Source organism: Lissotriton helveticus, chromosome 1_1 (genome assembly GCF_964261635.1).
Source record: "Lissotriton helveticus chromosome 1_1, aLisHel1.1, whole genome shotgun sequence".
Taxonomy (NCBI): domain Eukaryota; kingdom Metazoa; phylum Chordata; class Amphibia; order Caudata; family Salamandridae; genus Lissotriton; species Lissotriton helveticus.
In genome coordinates, this window is record NC_136057.1 from 1278514485 (window position 1) to 1278528256 (window position 13772).

General features: G+C 44.7%; 1 pseudogene; it reads left to right on the top strand.

Annotated features, from left to right (window-relative positions):
• Positions 1–2823: 2823 nt before the first annotated feature.
• Positions 2824–3261, top strand: LOC144772640 (large ribosomal subunit protein eL31 pseudogene; annotated as a pseudogene).
• Positions 3262–13772: the final 10511 nt, after the last annotated feature.

Consider the following 13772-nt stretch of genomic DNA (forward strand, 5'->3'; position numbering starts at 1 on the left):
TTCACAGGGTAAACGTTTGAGATGTGTGGCCAGGGCTGGCTCTAGGGCGGTGTGATCGTTACCAACTAACCCGGCTATGACTTTGGCGGGGCGCATGTTTTCAAGTACAATATAATCTTAAAAGCACCTGCTGCAGCATTCCTTGCCTCCAGCAATTTTCAGGCAACCATAAAAATGTCAAGATAACTCTGGTGATTGATGGACCTACTGCAAAGAGATAGGAGTTGTGTCTAGTGGAAATGTTGAGTCATCATAAAGTAGAACAGGGGGTTAATATGCCTGCTGCAAAGCACGTGTACCATGCAGATCACAAAGTGCATACAATGTAAATAGGTCAGTGCTTACTGCTTCTGTCGGAGAGCCCCTTTTGTTACTTGCAGTTTATGAGTTTAAATCCTAATATAGAACAGCAAGCTATTAACTATAATCAAAGAGCTGCATGCAAACTGCAAGGTATACATTAGAGCATTATGATTTTTTTCCCCAGTCTTTCATTATCCTAATGTTGCAATAAGGGTTCACTTGGGTAGAAATCAATTCTTATTAGTAAAGCCAACCCCCAACCATGGTGCTATGTTTTAAATTTGGAGTGTGTGCATCTCCAAACCAAGCACTCTTAAACTATACTGTCTACCAGTGTGGATGACTTGTGACTCCTACACTATGTAGTCCTCTGATGTAACATGTCCTATACGCTGATTTACACACTCCTGATTCATTGTCTCTGGGTAACGTGAATGTGATGTGAAGTGCTCTGATGCCTTACGCTGGTGTGAGTGATATTATAAAACAAAAGAAATGCATGAGAGAGAGAGTGGTTATGGACACTTGAGGGGCACATTAAAGGGTGGTAGTGAGGAATCCATGGAGAAGGTCATGGGGGGGGGGGAACAGAAATTGTTGACCCGGGCTCCACCAGCTCTAAAGGCAGTCCTGTGTGTGGAATTTGATAATCATAGGGTATATGTTAAGACAATAGACCTATATCCAGTAACAAGCAGTATCTCACGAATCTGCATGGGAAATCGGACTTTATTGTAGAGGGGAGTTTGTAAAGAGAGAGGACAGCATCTCTAGTCTGTCACCCTCTTTGTCCCTATGGATTAGTTGATAGTGAAATAATTCTACAGGTGTTGATTGAGTCTAAATTTTCTTATAAGTAAAAACCTTACTTACAAAAATAAAATATTTTCAGAAACATCTGTAGTTCTGATGTGCTATAATAATTGGGTCACAAAACATCGACCCAACCTTCATTTTGAGTTGTGATTGATGGAATAATCAGTCACATTGTAAAATGCCCATTCTCAGGAATTAGTAAAAACTCATGCCTCCGTAAAATGTATGAGGCTGAAGTCCTTTTTAGACTGCCTGTGAATGGCTGTGAATGCAAAGATGGAGGTGTGCAGGGGTCAGAAGGCCTCCGTCCCTCATTCGCGTTCACTGAATGCTGACGTTTGGTTTAAAGCAGCCTTTAAAAGAACATGACATTTTTTGAAAATAAAACTTGTCATTCAGTGAATGACATCGTAGGGTGTATGCAGTTGCTACATGTACCACTGACTCCTCACAAATACATGGTGGTAAGCAGGGTTGGACTGACCTATAGGTCAATCAGTCAGTGCCGGATGGGCTGGTCTGACAAAATGTGTGGACGTGTTTTATGGCCAGGTGGGCTGGTTTTTACTACTGTTGATTTCCCTGATATTACTAAAGACATTGCCTTGCAGTCACCCATTCCTTGCAAAATACCCATGCAGCATTTCTTTACAAGTTCAAACTGGCCTGATTTGCAAATGTGGGCCACTTTTTTAGGTATCTGGTTCGCTAACGGTGGTGGGACTATTTTGTGTCCCAGGTCGGCCCTGGGTGGAAGCTGTGCTGTGTTTGTGAATGGGATACCAGTTAGTCGGTGTCAGGACTATTTTCATTCTGTTGCAAGCAGGAGGGACACGCCTCTTTCACAAACTCTCCTAACAAATCACAGTCAGTTAACCAGTCTTCGTCTGAATGTTTCATGTGGTCACTGTGACCTTTCTATTTATGTCTGCAAGGCCTGTCATTTTACAAGTTTTCCTTGAAAAGGCTTAGTACGCCATGCAGTAAATATAGTATATCATCTTTCTTTTGTACTTCTTTGTCAACGTTTCAGAGAGTTAGTTTGCCTAAAAGAAACACTGCTGACTCTTAGCAATTCACTGTTCAGCCAGATAATAAAATGCAAATTGTCTTTCTTCCTCAAAGAACTGTTTTTCAACAATAAAACTTCCTTGTTACATGAGAATTCAGAAACACACAATATAAAAGGTCTAGGCACCCTAGAACTGCACTGGTAAATATATAGTTCTATTCAGTATGGGCAGACAATGGCAGTACAAAAGCTGGGAACCTGACCTCCGTAGTCCCCTCAAATTTTGGATAACCAAAAATACAAGATTCAAAAGAGCTCAGCACATATCCATATATTAGATTGTCATAAGTAATGTAGCACAATTAGTAATTCTCAAAATCAAAGTCATTGTCATTCATAATCAAAAAAGATAAACTTGCAAGAAAGAATTTGTTAGAGACTTCTATTATGAAAAGCTTTCTTCTTTTATTTTATATTTGATAGATGATGTTTCATTCGATTATTTAAAAACACAGTACAAGATCATAGCCATCATAGCCGACGCGGCGCGTTTCGTCTCCATAAGACTTCTTCAAAGCTTTTTGTGTTTATATTTGTTCTCTAATTGAATCCAAATTCAAAGAGCTCCCAAAGTTAGGTCAAATTTTCTTGTTAATAAATAAACCGTATTATCAAAAAGCACCACTTTCCTTTCCGTCATTAACTCTGCTTCGAAATGGCTCCTGCTAAGAAAGGGGGTGAGAAGAAGAAAGGCAGATCTGCCATCAATGAGGTGGTTACCAGGGAATACACCATCAATGTCCACAAACAAATCCATGGAGTTGGCTTCAAGCAGCGTGCACCCCGTGCTCTGAAAGCAATTCGTAAATTTGCAGTTAAGGAAATGGGAAGTCCAGATGTGCGCATAGACACCAGGCTGAACAAAGCAGTTTGGGCTAAAGGAATCAGGAATGTTCCATACCGCATGCGTGTGCGCCTATCCAGGAAACGCAATGAGGATGAAGATTCACCCAATAAGCTATACACATTGGTCACTTATGTACCAGTCAACACATTTAAAGGTCTCCAGACAGTCAACGTTGATGAAAACTGAAGTTATCCTGTGTTGAAATAAAAATCAAAAAAAGAAATACATTTAAAAAAAACACCACTTTATTTTCTTTTGTTAGTCTGTAAATTGAAAGTGAATGTCCTCCCAAGGTGGTATGGTTACCCCAGGTTATAATGTGCCGGACGAGACGTTCGGTATGGTATCCGAATCTGTCGAGAACACAAACTACTTATGCCTGCAAAGCCTGTCACTTTACAAGTTTTCCACAACAAGGCTTAGTACGCCATGTGGTAAATATAGTATATCATCTTTCTTTTGTAATTCTTTGTTAACGTTTCAGAGAGTTAGTTTGCCTAAAAGAAACACTGCTGCCTCTTAGCAATGCACAGTTCAGCCAGATAAGAAAATGCCAATTGTCTTTCTTCCTCAAAGAACTGTTTTTCAACAATAAAACTTCCTTTTTACATGAGAATTCACCCAACAACAAGTTACTGAGTTTTAGCTTTTTATGCAAACACATATCAGGTTTGTAGAACGGATTAGTGTTTTTCAAAGGTGTGTTTCAGAACTCTCTCTTGTATCACATTGACATTCATAGATTGCCAGCCGTTCTCTTACTATTATTCTGGCTGCTCTACACCCCAGGCTCTTTGTAGTCGTCGATTCTTTTGCTTTCATTATTCATCTTAGACCTTGTGTTCGGCCACTGAGTTTACCCTGACAGATTCTCCTGGATGCAATATGTTGCCTTTACAATCTTTTCTTTGAAAAAAACCTTATGTAAAGCCTGAACCTCCTTTAGCAAGGTAAGGCTTATACCCTTACTCAGGCCCTATACAGTTTATAACTTGTGGTATTAACAGTACCATGGAGTGCTCAGATGTATACAATCCGTGCTTCTTCTCTGGACTTCTGGTAGAGGGAGCAAGGTGCTATGAGGCCTGGAGAGCACATGAGAGGCAGATGTTAGGGTGCCTATGAGTGTTTATGACCTCGGTAGGCTGTAGCGCTGAGGGCTCAGTGAGGCCTGGAACTTGCACCCACCACCTTTTCTCCCCTTAGTCTCCAGCAGGCACCTTGGTGCCTGTGTTTTTCCGAAACCACACCTTTTAACTGCTACCCACCATGCTGAAGCTGCTATCCGGCCTTTAATTACACACAAGTTGTACTGCCTCTTTTCAGGATACAGAAATCACAGAAAGGTGTCAAGTAGATTTATTTTAAATATTAATGATAAACCTAAGACCACTAATTCTGAGGAATTTGAGCATTTATTCTGCTTAGTTTTGGTACTTCAAAAAGACATTCATAAATCAATTGAACATGTCTTTTAAAAGGACACACCACATTAGTAAATCACACAATTGTGTGCGTAATTTAGAACCATTTCTTTTGTGAGACAATATATACAACACATACATAATGCGAAAACGTTATTTGTGACAAAAATATATACAGCAAACCAATGATCACAAGACAAACATCGATAAATTATGTGTGCCAGCCTGAAATTAAACCAGTCTGCATTTGCACTGAAAACACAAGGCGGAGACTTTCTCATTCAAAGACACATGTCTACTGTCCTGCCTGTGGGAGTGTGGGGATGCATATCCTACTTAAGGATGTTGACAACAGTTTCAAGTCCGCGGGCAGGGGGGCTTGGTGGGGGGTTGGAATGGGAGGGAGGGAGGTTCTGAGATGTTGTGTTTTGATTTTGGTTTTGTTGCTGTTTACACACTGCAGAGTTTTGTCGGACAGGGAACTTACTACACGACGTTACATGCCTTTGCAAGGTATTCCATACTTATCACTGGCACAGGTCTGGTCCCCCTTGATCTCCACTTTTGGCCGGGTCGGGTCCGCTATCTGCCCTGAGGACCACTCTGTAACCTAAGGGCCCGTACTCTGTGAATATCTCCCATTTTTTGAACCGCCATAACACCCCCCCTGACTAAGTCTCTCTCTCTCATGACATGGAACGTCAATGGCCTAGGCAGCAGAGTAAAAAGAGGGATAGTCATGCAATATCTTAAACGACACGCTCCTGACCTCGTCCTCCTCCAAGAGACACACTTAATGGGTAACACATGTCTAGCACTGCACCGGGGGAGAGGGGGGTACAAACTGCTCGTACACGCAGGATTTACCTCCGGTTCCAGAGGAACTGGCATCCTTGTCCGCAAAAATGTTGCACTGACATGTACGAAAACGTGGGCCGACCCACTTGGTCGCTTTGCAGTGATAGCGGCCATTTGGGAGGGAAAGCCGTTAAATGTTATCACAGTTTACATTCCTCCAACCTTGGGAGAAGGCGCATTGCAGACCCTGTAGCGACTCATACTAGATCTCCGGCAGGGGCCCCTGCTCATTGGGGGCGACTTCAATATGACAATGAATGACGCCCTCGATCGACACCCACAACGTGCGTCACATAGGCAATGCTCTGATCTCCTAGATTTTACACAGGCACTGGGACTCGAAGATCTATGGCGTTCGTTTCATCCGACTACCTCATATTTCACACACTACTCTAATGCCCACAATAGTAGCTCTCGTATAGATTATTTTTTCTCCCCCGCAACTGATTTGGAGCTTTTCCGCCACCCCATAGGGCTCCCCAGGGGAATCTCTGATCACTCCCCACTCCTTGTCGAATTTACATATCATCGTCAGAGATCCTGAGGTCCCATAATAATAAACCCTTGGCTCCTATGTTATGTTATGTTATGTTATTTGTATTTTATAGCGCGCAGCTGCCCCAGCAAAGGGGCGTCCTGGCGCTTTGACAGACGCTGTAACATAACACACAATAAGAAAAAAAAGTTAGCTAGACACTGGAAACAGGAAAGTTTTAATCGCCTGCCTGAAGGCGAACATATCCTCAAGAGCTCGGATGTGTACCGGAAGCGAGTTCCATAGGCCTGCCGCTAGCACCCTAAAAGAGCGGCCACCCATCCTGCTCAACTTAAATCGCGGACAGACAGCCAGATGTAGCCCCTCAGATCTTAAGGATCTCGAAGGCACATAGGGCAAGAGTAGATTGGCAAGTGCCGGTGGCGAAGAAGATTTCAGAATTTTGAAGGCCAGACACAGCGCCTTGAACTTGATTCGCTGTCTGACCGGGAGCCAATGCAAGGCTGTGATGGTACCAGACACTGAACAGTGTCTGGGAAGGCCCACAATGGCTCGTGCCGCGGCATTTTGTACTCTTTGGAGCCTAGAGGCCTCCGCTTGATTCACCCCTAACAACAGTGAACTGCCGTAGTCCAGCCGCGATAGTATTGAGGCCTGAACTACAAGCTGTCTGGTAGGGGGATCAAAGTACTTTAGGACTGGCCTAATACCACGCAATATTCCATAACATGTGGCAGCCACCCTCTTGGTGTGGTCCCTGAAGGTGAGCGCAGAGTCCACCCAGACTCCCAGATTATTCACTCCAGCCACTGGAATAGGAGTGACACCAAGCTCTGACGGCCACCACTGGTTACCCCATAGCTCAGCGTGCTTCCCTAGAACCAACACCTCCGTTTTGGTGGCATTCAACTGGAGGCAGTTGGTGCGAAGCCAGCTGGCTACTGCCAAGAGACCCGCACGGAATCTCGGAGCCGCCACCTCGGGGTCTCCACTAAGTGTCACCGCTAGCTGTGTGTCGTCCGCATATGAGGCCATCGTAAGACCCCACTGTTTGACGACACCAGCCAACGGTTTCACATAGAGGTTGAACATTGTAGGGCTCAACGAAGATCCCTGTGGTACCCCCATCTTCAGGGGATAGGTGGCGGATTGGCCAGGTGAAATGGCCACTTTAAAAGTACGGTCAGCCAGAAAGGACCGAAACCACTGGAGAGAGACATCCGTCACTCCCGCCTCCTGTAAGCGCTGGATAAGTATTTGGTGGGACACAGTATCGAAGGCAGCGCTTAGATCTAAAAGTATAAGCGCTGCAGTATGACCTGAGTCAAGTACCTGGCGAAGATGTTCCAAGATGTAAAGTAGTGCCGTCTCGGTACTGTGTCCTGACCGGAAGCCGTTCTGACTGGGGTCCAGAATCTGGTTACGAACCAGATGCTCAGACAGAACCGAGTTGACGTGGGCTTCTGTTACTTTAGCAATCCAAGGCAACAGGGAAATAGGTCGGTAGTTTTCTGGCAGTCGGGGGTCAGAGTTAGCTTTTTTTAATATGGGAGTAACCACTGCCTGTTTCCAGGCCGCAGGTACTGTACCAGAAAACAGAGACATATTAATGAGATCCAATATAGGGTTGCGACACAGCAGGGAAAGTGTATTAATGAAGGCTGGCTTTAACGGGTCCGCAGGGGAGCCTGACTTGACCCTGAGGCTGAATCTGTCGAAGGCCTCAACCGACAGTTCAGGTAGGATAGCCAAGGGCTCATGATCCGACGTATCAGAGACAGTGGCTTCTTGATCCTGGTAGAATGTATCGAACCCGTGATATATTTTTTCCACTTTCTCCACAAAAAAGGAGGCCAATTTATCACAATGTGAATCTGTGCAAATCGCCTCTGATGAGGATCTGTTTTTCATAAGGTCCTTCAGTACCTTGAAAATCAGCTTTGAGCGGTTGGTGCTGGTAGCAAATTCATGAGCGTAGAATGCAGCTCTAGCTCTGCAGATAGCTCTGTGATAAATTTTCAACTCAGTAAAATACCGGGTTTTCAGAGCAGGGTCATATGATCGTCTCCATTCCCTCTCTGTTTTTCGGCAAGATTTCTTCAGTTCTGCAAGAGACTCATTATACCAAGGACTAGGTGTTTTTGTCCGGCCTTTCGCCCACCGTAAAGGTATAAGAGAGTCCAAGGCATCGGTGATCCAAGTGCAGAACTGTTGGTAGCCTTGTTCCACATTAATGAAATTGCTCAGAGGTTTCCGCTCTAATATACCGTAAAACTCTTCCAACGTAAGTTTATGCCACGGCCTTTTAAGGATTGGACATTCTCGTCTATATTTCTTCCCCTAAATCCTCTATCAATAGTCTCCTACATGTCATCCTAAAGATCCCTGATATAAAAGACTGTCTACTGGAACACACGGAGTACTACTTTACGGAAAATGTTGTTTCCGTGAAGTCGGCTATAACCATCTGGGAGGCCTATAAGGCTGTACTCAAAGGGAAGGCGTTAGCTCTCAAAACCGGATATATACACAAACAAAACGAGCACCTAATCCAGGCCGAAGTGGACCTTGTCCACTTGGAGTCGATCCACAACGCAAACCCCTCGGAAGACACCGCAACCCGTCTCCGAGTGAAACAACTGGAATATAAGGCATTGGCCTTGGAGAAAGCGCAGGCCAAACTCCTAAAGACGCGCCACCGAGTGTATAAACTGGGTGATAGAGCAGGTAAAATGCTGGCATGGCTCGAAAAACGCGAGCAGAGCTCCAGATGGATCCCTGAACTATCCGGACCAGGCGAATCTCCTGTTACAGACCCCGGGGAAATAGAAGAGGTCTTTGCTACTCATTTTGAGGGAGTATATACTGCCAGGGCGCCTCCTGAATGAAATGCGCCTACCTACTCTCTCTGAAACCGACGCAAAGGAACTAGAGGCAGACCTCACAAGGGAGGAGATTAGCAATGCACTGTTTGCCGTAAAGTCAGGTAAAGCCATGGGCCCCAACGGTGTCCCTATTGAATTTCTGAAGGGTATGGCGGGTGAGGTGCTTCCACACCTGAAGGCAATGTTTGAGGAGAGCCGGGATATTGGATGCCTCCCACTAGACCAACGGTTGGCCACAATCGTTGTGATTCACAAACCCTTTAAACCTGCTTCTGATTGCAGCTCCTATAGACCAATTTCCCTCATTAACTCTGAGGTGAAGGTTTTGGCGAAACTCCTCGCCACTAGACTCATGACGGTTCTCCCCTCCTTAATTCACGAAGACCGATCGGGATTCCTCCCAGGCCGTAACACAGCGCTCAATCTCCGTAGGGTCCACAACGTTATGAGCACAATACCTTACCTCCAAGACGACGCATCTATCCTTTCCCTTGACGCCACGCTCGCCTTTGACTCATTAGAATGGTCTTACCTATTTGAGGTCTTAATCCGCTATGGATTTGGTCCCAAATTTATTCAGTGGGTCTGACTGCTCTATACTGACCTTTGGGGTCAAGCTTTTGTCAACGGTCATACATCCAGACGATTTCCTCTTTACAGGGGGACTAGGCAGGGATGCCCCCTCTCCCCATTGTTATTCGTGCTCACCCTAGAACCTTTGGCCCATTGGATCAGAACAGATAACTCTATCCGTGGACTCCGGTGGAATGACGCCACAATTGACAAGATCTCCTTATATGCAGACGACATTCTCGTCTATATTTCTTCCCCTAAATCCTCTATCAATAGTCTCCTACATGTCATCACCAACTTCGGCAAGTACTCGGGCTTCTCCATCAATTGGTCCAAGTCAGTGATATACGGACTACATGGCCCACCCCCTCCTCTTCCAAGGGGATACTCAATTGACGTGTGTCAGGACCCACGCGATTGCTACCAGTTGGAACAAGCCTTTGTCTTGTATCTCAAAAAGAAGACCCAAAGTGGTTATCAAACCACAAATGGTCAACTTTTGGTATAATTTATAATGACAGCTGACCGTTAAAAGATGGCCGCCGCAGTGGTATGGAATGCGACGCCATTTTGTATTACATTCACAGTCTAGTGTATATGGATGACGCGCGCAGATTCCACTGCGCACTTCAATTTGAATCTGCTTGAAGCAACACGTTCCGAACCGTCTCTCCGCCTATGCCTAGTGCGTGAGAGAGCGTTTCACGAATTTTCCAGTCAGCAGAAGCTGTTCCGTTTTCGAGAGGCTGAGCTAGTTTCTCTCAGCTCTCGGAAATTCAGTTTGGCATCGTGAGAGAGTCAAGGTCTGAGGAAGTCGTCTTCAGAGTTCCAGAGTACTTCGTGCGCTGAGAAGTATCAGCGTAGGAACACCCCCCAAGGTGGAACTATAAAGCTAAGTGGCTGGGAACTGTCTTAGCATCGCCACTTTCCAAGTAAGACTTTTCCAGTGGTTGCCGCGCTGAACTATATCTACACTTCAACGTCCTCCTTGAGCCCTGTCCTTCCTTGCGCTTTTCATTATCTCTTCCTACCCTCTCCTTCCTTCCTCGTTCCCTTTGCGCGTCAACTAAAGGACCTTGTATGAACTTCATTTTCAAGTCAATCCTGGACTATAGGAAAGAGTCAGAGTTCCTCCTCAATTGTAAAGATATCTCACTACATTATCCTCTTCAGAACTAGAAGGTAAAAGTCCCAGTAGATATCTGACAGTAGGAGGAAAGGTATTCAATATTTAGTTCTAAGATTGTTTTCTCATTGCACAAATTCACATGCTCTACTAGTTCCATTGAGTTCCACTACTACACCACAGAAGAGAGGCAATACTCCAATTAAGCACTGGTATAGTAGATGAAGATCTGAGTAAAGATAAGACAGAGTGTTTGGTTAGAGTTTTGGTGTTTAAGTTTCTTCCCATCTGTGCATTAGGTATCCCTTCAGGGAATAAGACGACCAGTAGCAACCTCTGAAGACTACTCGGAGACAGCAGTTGGAGTGTCTCTTCTTTCTCTTCCAATTCCCCTTTCCCCTCCGTTGGTGTCGTTGCTCTGTCAGAGGCGCAACGTCACCGGCGGTTGGGCATTGGGAATTAGCGGCCATTTTGTTCCTGCGAAGATTCTGGGCTCTTGACAGATTGAAGTGCCCACGAAATTACTACGCCCGAGCAAAATGGTGGAAGGGTTTAATTTAAAGGCATTGGGCGAGATGTTAGGGGGAATCCAGCGTGAGATAGGGGCAGTTAGAGAAGAAAACAAAAATTTAAAACAAGAGTTAGTAGCGTCCCGACAGGAAACCATGCTTCTCTCTCAGAAGGTTGATGGATTAGTTATGGGGAATCCGGTTGCCTTTTCTTCCACAGCAGATAAGTCAACCTCAGTTCAAGATCCCCGAACAGTGGCACAAGTAATACATTCCGTTTCACCATTAATTCCTTTGGCAGCACCACAGAGATTCCTCGGAGACCCACAAAAGGCCCAATTATTTTTGACTCAGTGTTCCTTACACTTCATGTGCCGTTCAACCCTATTCCCTGATGCCCAGTCTACGGTAGCGTTTGTTTTGTCCTATTTAGGAGGTGATGCAGCGAATTGGGCGATGCCCATGGTGACCAGAGATGACCCCTTTTTACAGGATTTTGATTTGTTTAAGGTGGAATTTCTGCGCATATTCGACAGGTGTCGGATATCCCAGGCCACTGATAATGAGTTGCTCGAACTCCGTCAAGGAAGTAAAGATTTGATTACTTATTTGACACAATTTAATAAACTACTTGTGGAAACTAACTGGCCAGAAGAAAAAAGAGCAGCGCTCTTCTATAGAGGTCTACGGGATGAAATTAAAGACACCCTCGCTCAGATTCCCAATCGGCCCACGGATCTGTCTGCGTTAGTGGATCTCGTTTTGGAAATCGATTTCCGTAACTCCGAAAGAAAAGGTGAGAAGAAGAAAGAATTCAAATGGAACATCCCTCGTTTTGACAGAGCCCGAACTGAAGGAGGAAAGCCGGTAGGATCAAATGCAGAAGTGGAGCCAATGCAAATTGGAGCCGTTCGTGGTCCCTTGAGTAAAGAGAAAAAGGAACAACGAAGATTAAAGAAACTGTGTTTATATTGTGGAGCATCAGGACACTTCGTAAAAGAATGTCAAAAGAGACCCAAGTCCCCGACGAAGGGAAACGCCTTGAACCATCAGTAGAGGGGGTCGCTCTGATGGCGAAAGAAGAGAAGGCGATCCCAGACACTCATGTAATAATGAACACCGTGCAAACGTTTACCCCTCATGTGATACTCCATATGACACTCAAGTTTCAAGAACAAGAAATTCAGGAGTAGCCGTAATGTTGGATTCTGGAGCCACCGGAAATTTCTGTGACATAAAATATGCCCAACGAATTGGAATACAAGCAATCCGAAAAGAAAAGAGTGAGCCAGTTCGTGCAGTAGACGGAACAAATTTGTCTTCGGGCCCCATCACTTGTCACACGGAGCCTTTAGAACTAATCCAATCAGATGGTCATCGTGAGACACTACAGTTTAACTTGATTGATGCGCCTCAATTTCAGCTCATTCTAGGATTACCTTGGCTGACTATCCACAATCCCACCATTGATTGGGAAAACCGAACTGTGCAAATGCAATCCATCTTCTGCCAGGAACATTGTTACCACTTACATGAATCAGAGTTTGAACCAACTCAAGCAAGCTTAATATCTTTTGGAGGGCAGTCAATCGGAGTGATCAATTCAATTGAGATTCCCCAGGAATATATGGAGTTTGAAGAAGTTTTTAGTGAAAAAGAAGCCAAACAGTTACCTCCGCATCGTCCCTACGATTGTGCAATTGATCTTGAGCCAGGTTCTGTACTTCCGTGTAGCAGGATCTATGCATTAACCGAAGCTGAAAATCAACATCTTAAAGAATACTTGGCCCGATACCTTGCCAATGGGTTTATTAGACCTTCGCAGTCTCCTGTATCCTCTCTATTGTTTTTTATTCCAAAGAAGGAGGGAACCTTGAGGCTATGTATCGATTACCGAGCCTTAAACCGAGTCACGGTCAAGAATCGTTATCCTCTTCCGCTGATTTCAGTTTTGCTGGATCAAATTAAAGAAGCCAAGATTTTCACTAAACTAGACTTGCGTGGGGCTTACCATTTGGTCCGAATGAAGGCAGGACACGAGTGAAAGACTGCGTTTCGGACAAAATTTGGATTGTTTGAGTATCGAGTAATGCCCTTTGGGCTTTGTAACGCCCCCGCAGTCTTTCAACACTTCATCAATGATGTGATGGGAGACCTTCTGGACAGGATTGCAGTAATCTATTTAGATGATATTCTAATCTATTCCAAAGACCCTCGAGATCATCCTGAACATGTGCGGCTGGTGTTGGAGCGCTTGCGCACCCATCAGCACTATGTGAAACTCGAGAAATGTGTTTTCAGCTCTCCTCGAGTAGAATGTGAAAGAGATTCAGAGGTTTTTAGGCTTTGCCAACTTCTATCAACGATTTATTCAAGGTTTCTCTCAGCTGATTGTGCCCACCACACGTTTGTTGAAGAAAGGTGTAAAATTCCAATGGACTTCCGAAGCTGAACAAGCCTTCTCCAGTTTAAAAGAAAGATTTACTTCTGCACCGATCCTATTACATGCAGATCCAAATGAACCTTTCTTTGTTGAAGCGGATGCTTCTGATCAAGCCATTGAAGGTGTACTTTCGCAACGACATCGTGACACTGGACAGCTACATTCTGTAGCATACCGATCTCGGAAACTGAGTTCTGCTGAGATCAATTATACCATCACAGAGAAAGAACTTTTGGCAGTGAAAGATGCCTTCGAAGATTGGAGACACTACCTATTGGGAGCCAAACATACGGTCACAGTAATTACTGATCACAAGAACCTCCTATTTTTGAAGACAGCCAGGACCTTGACACCTAGGCAGTTACAATGGTCTTTATACTTTGCGGATTTCGATTTTGTCATCACTTTTCGTCCTGGAAG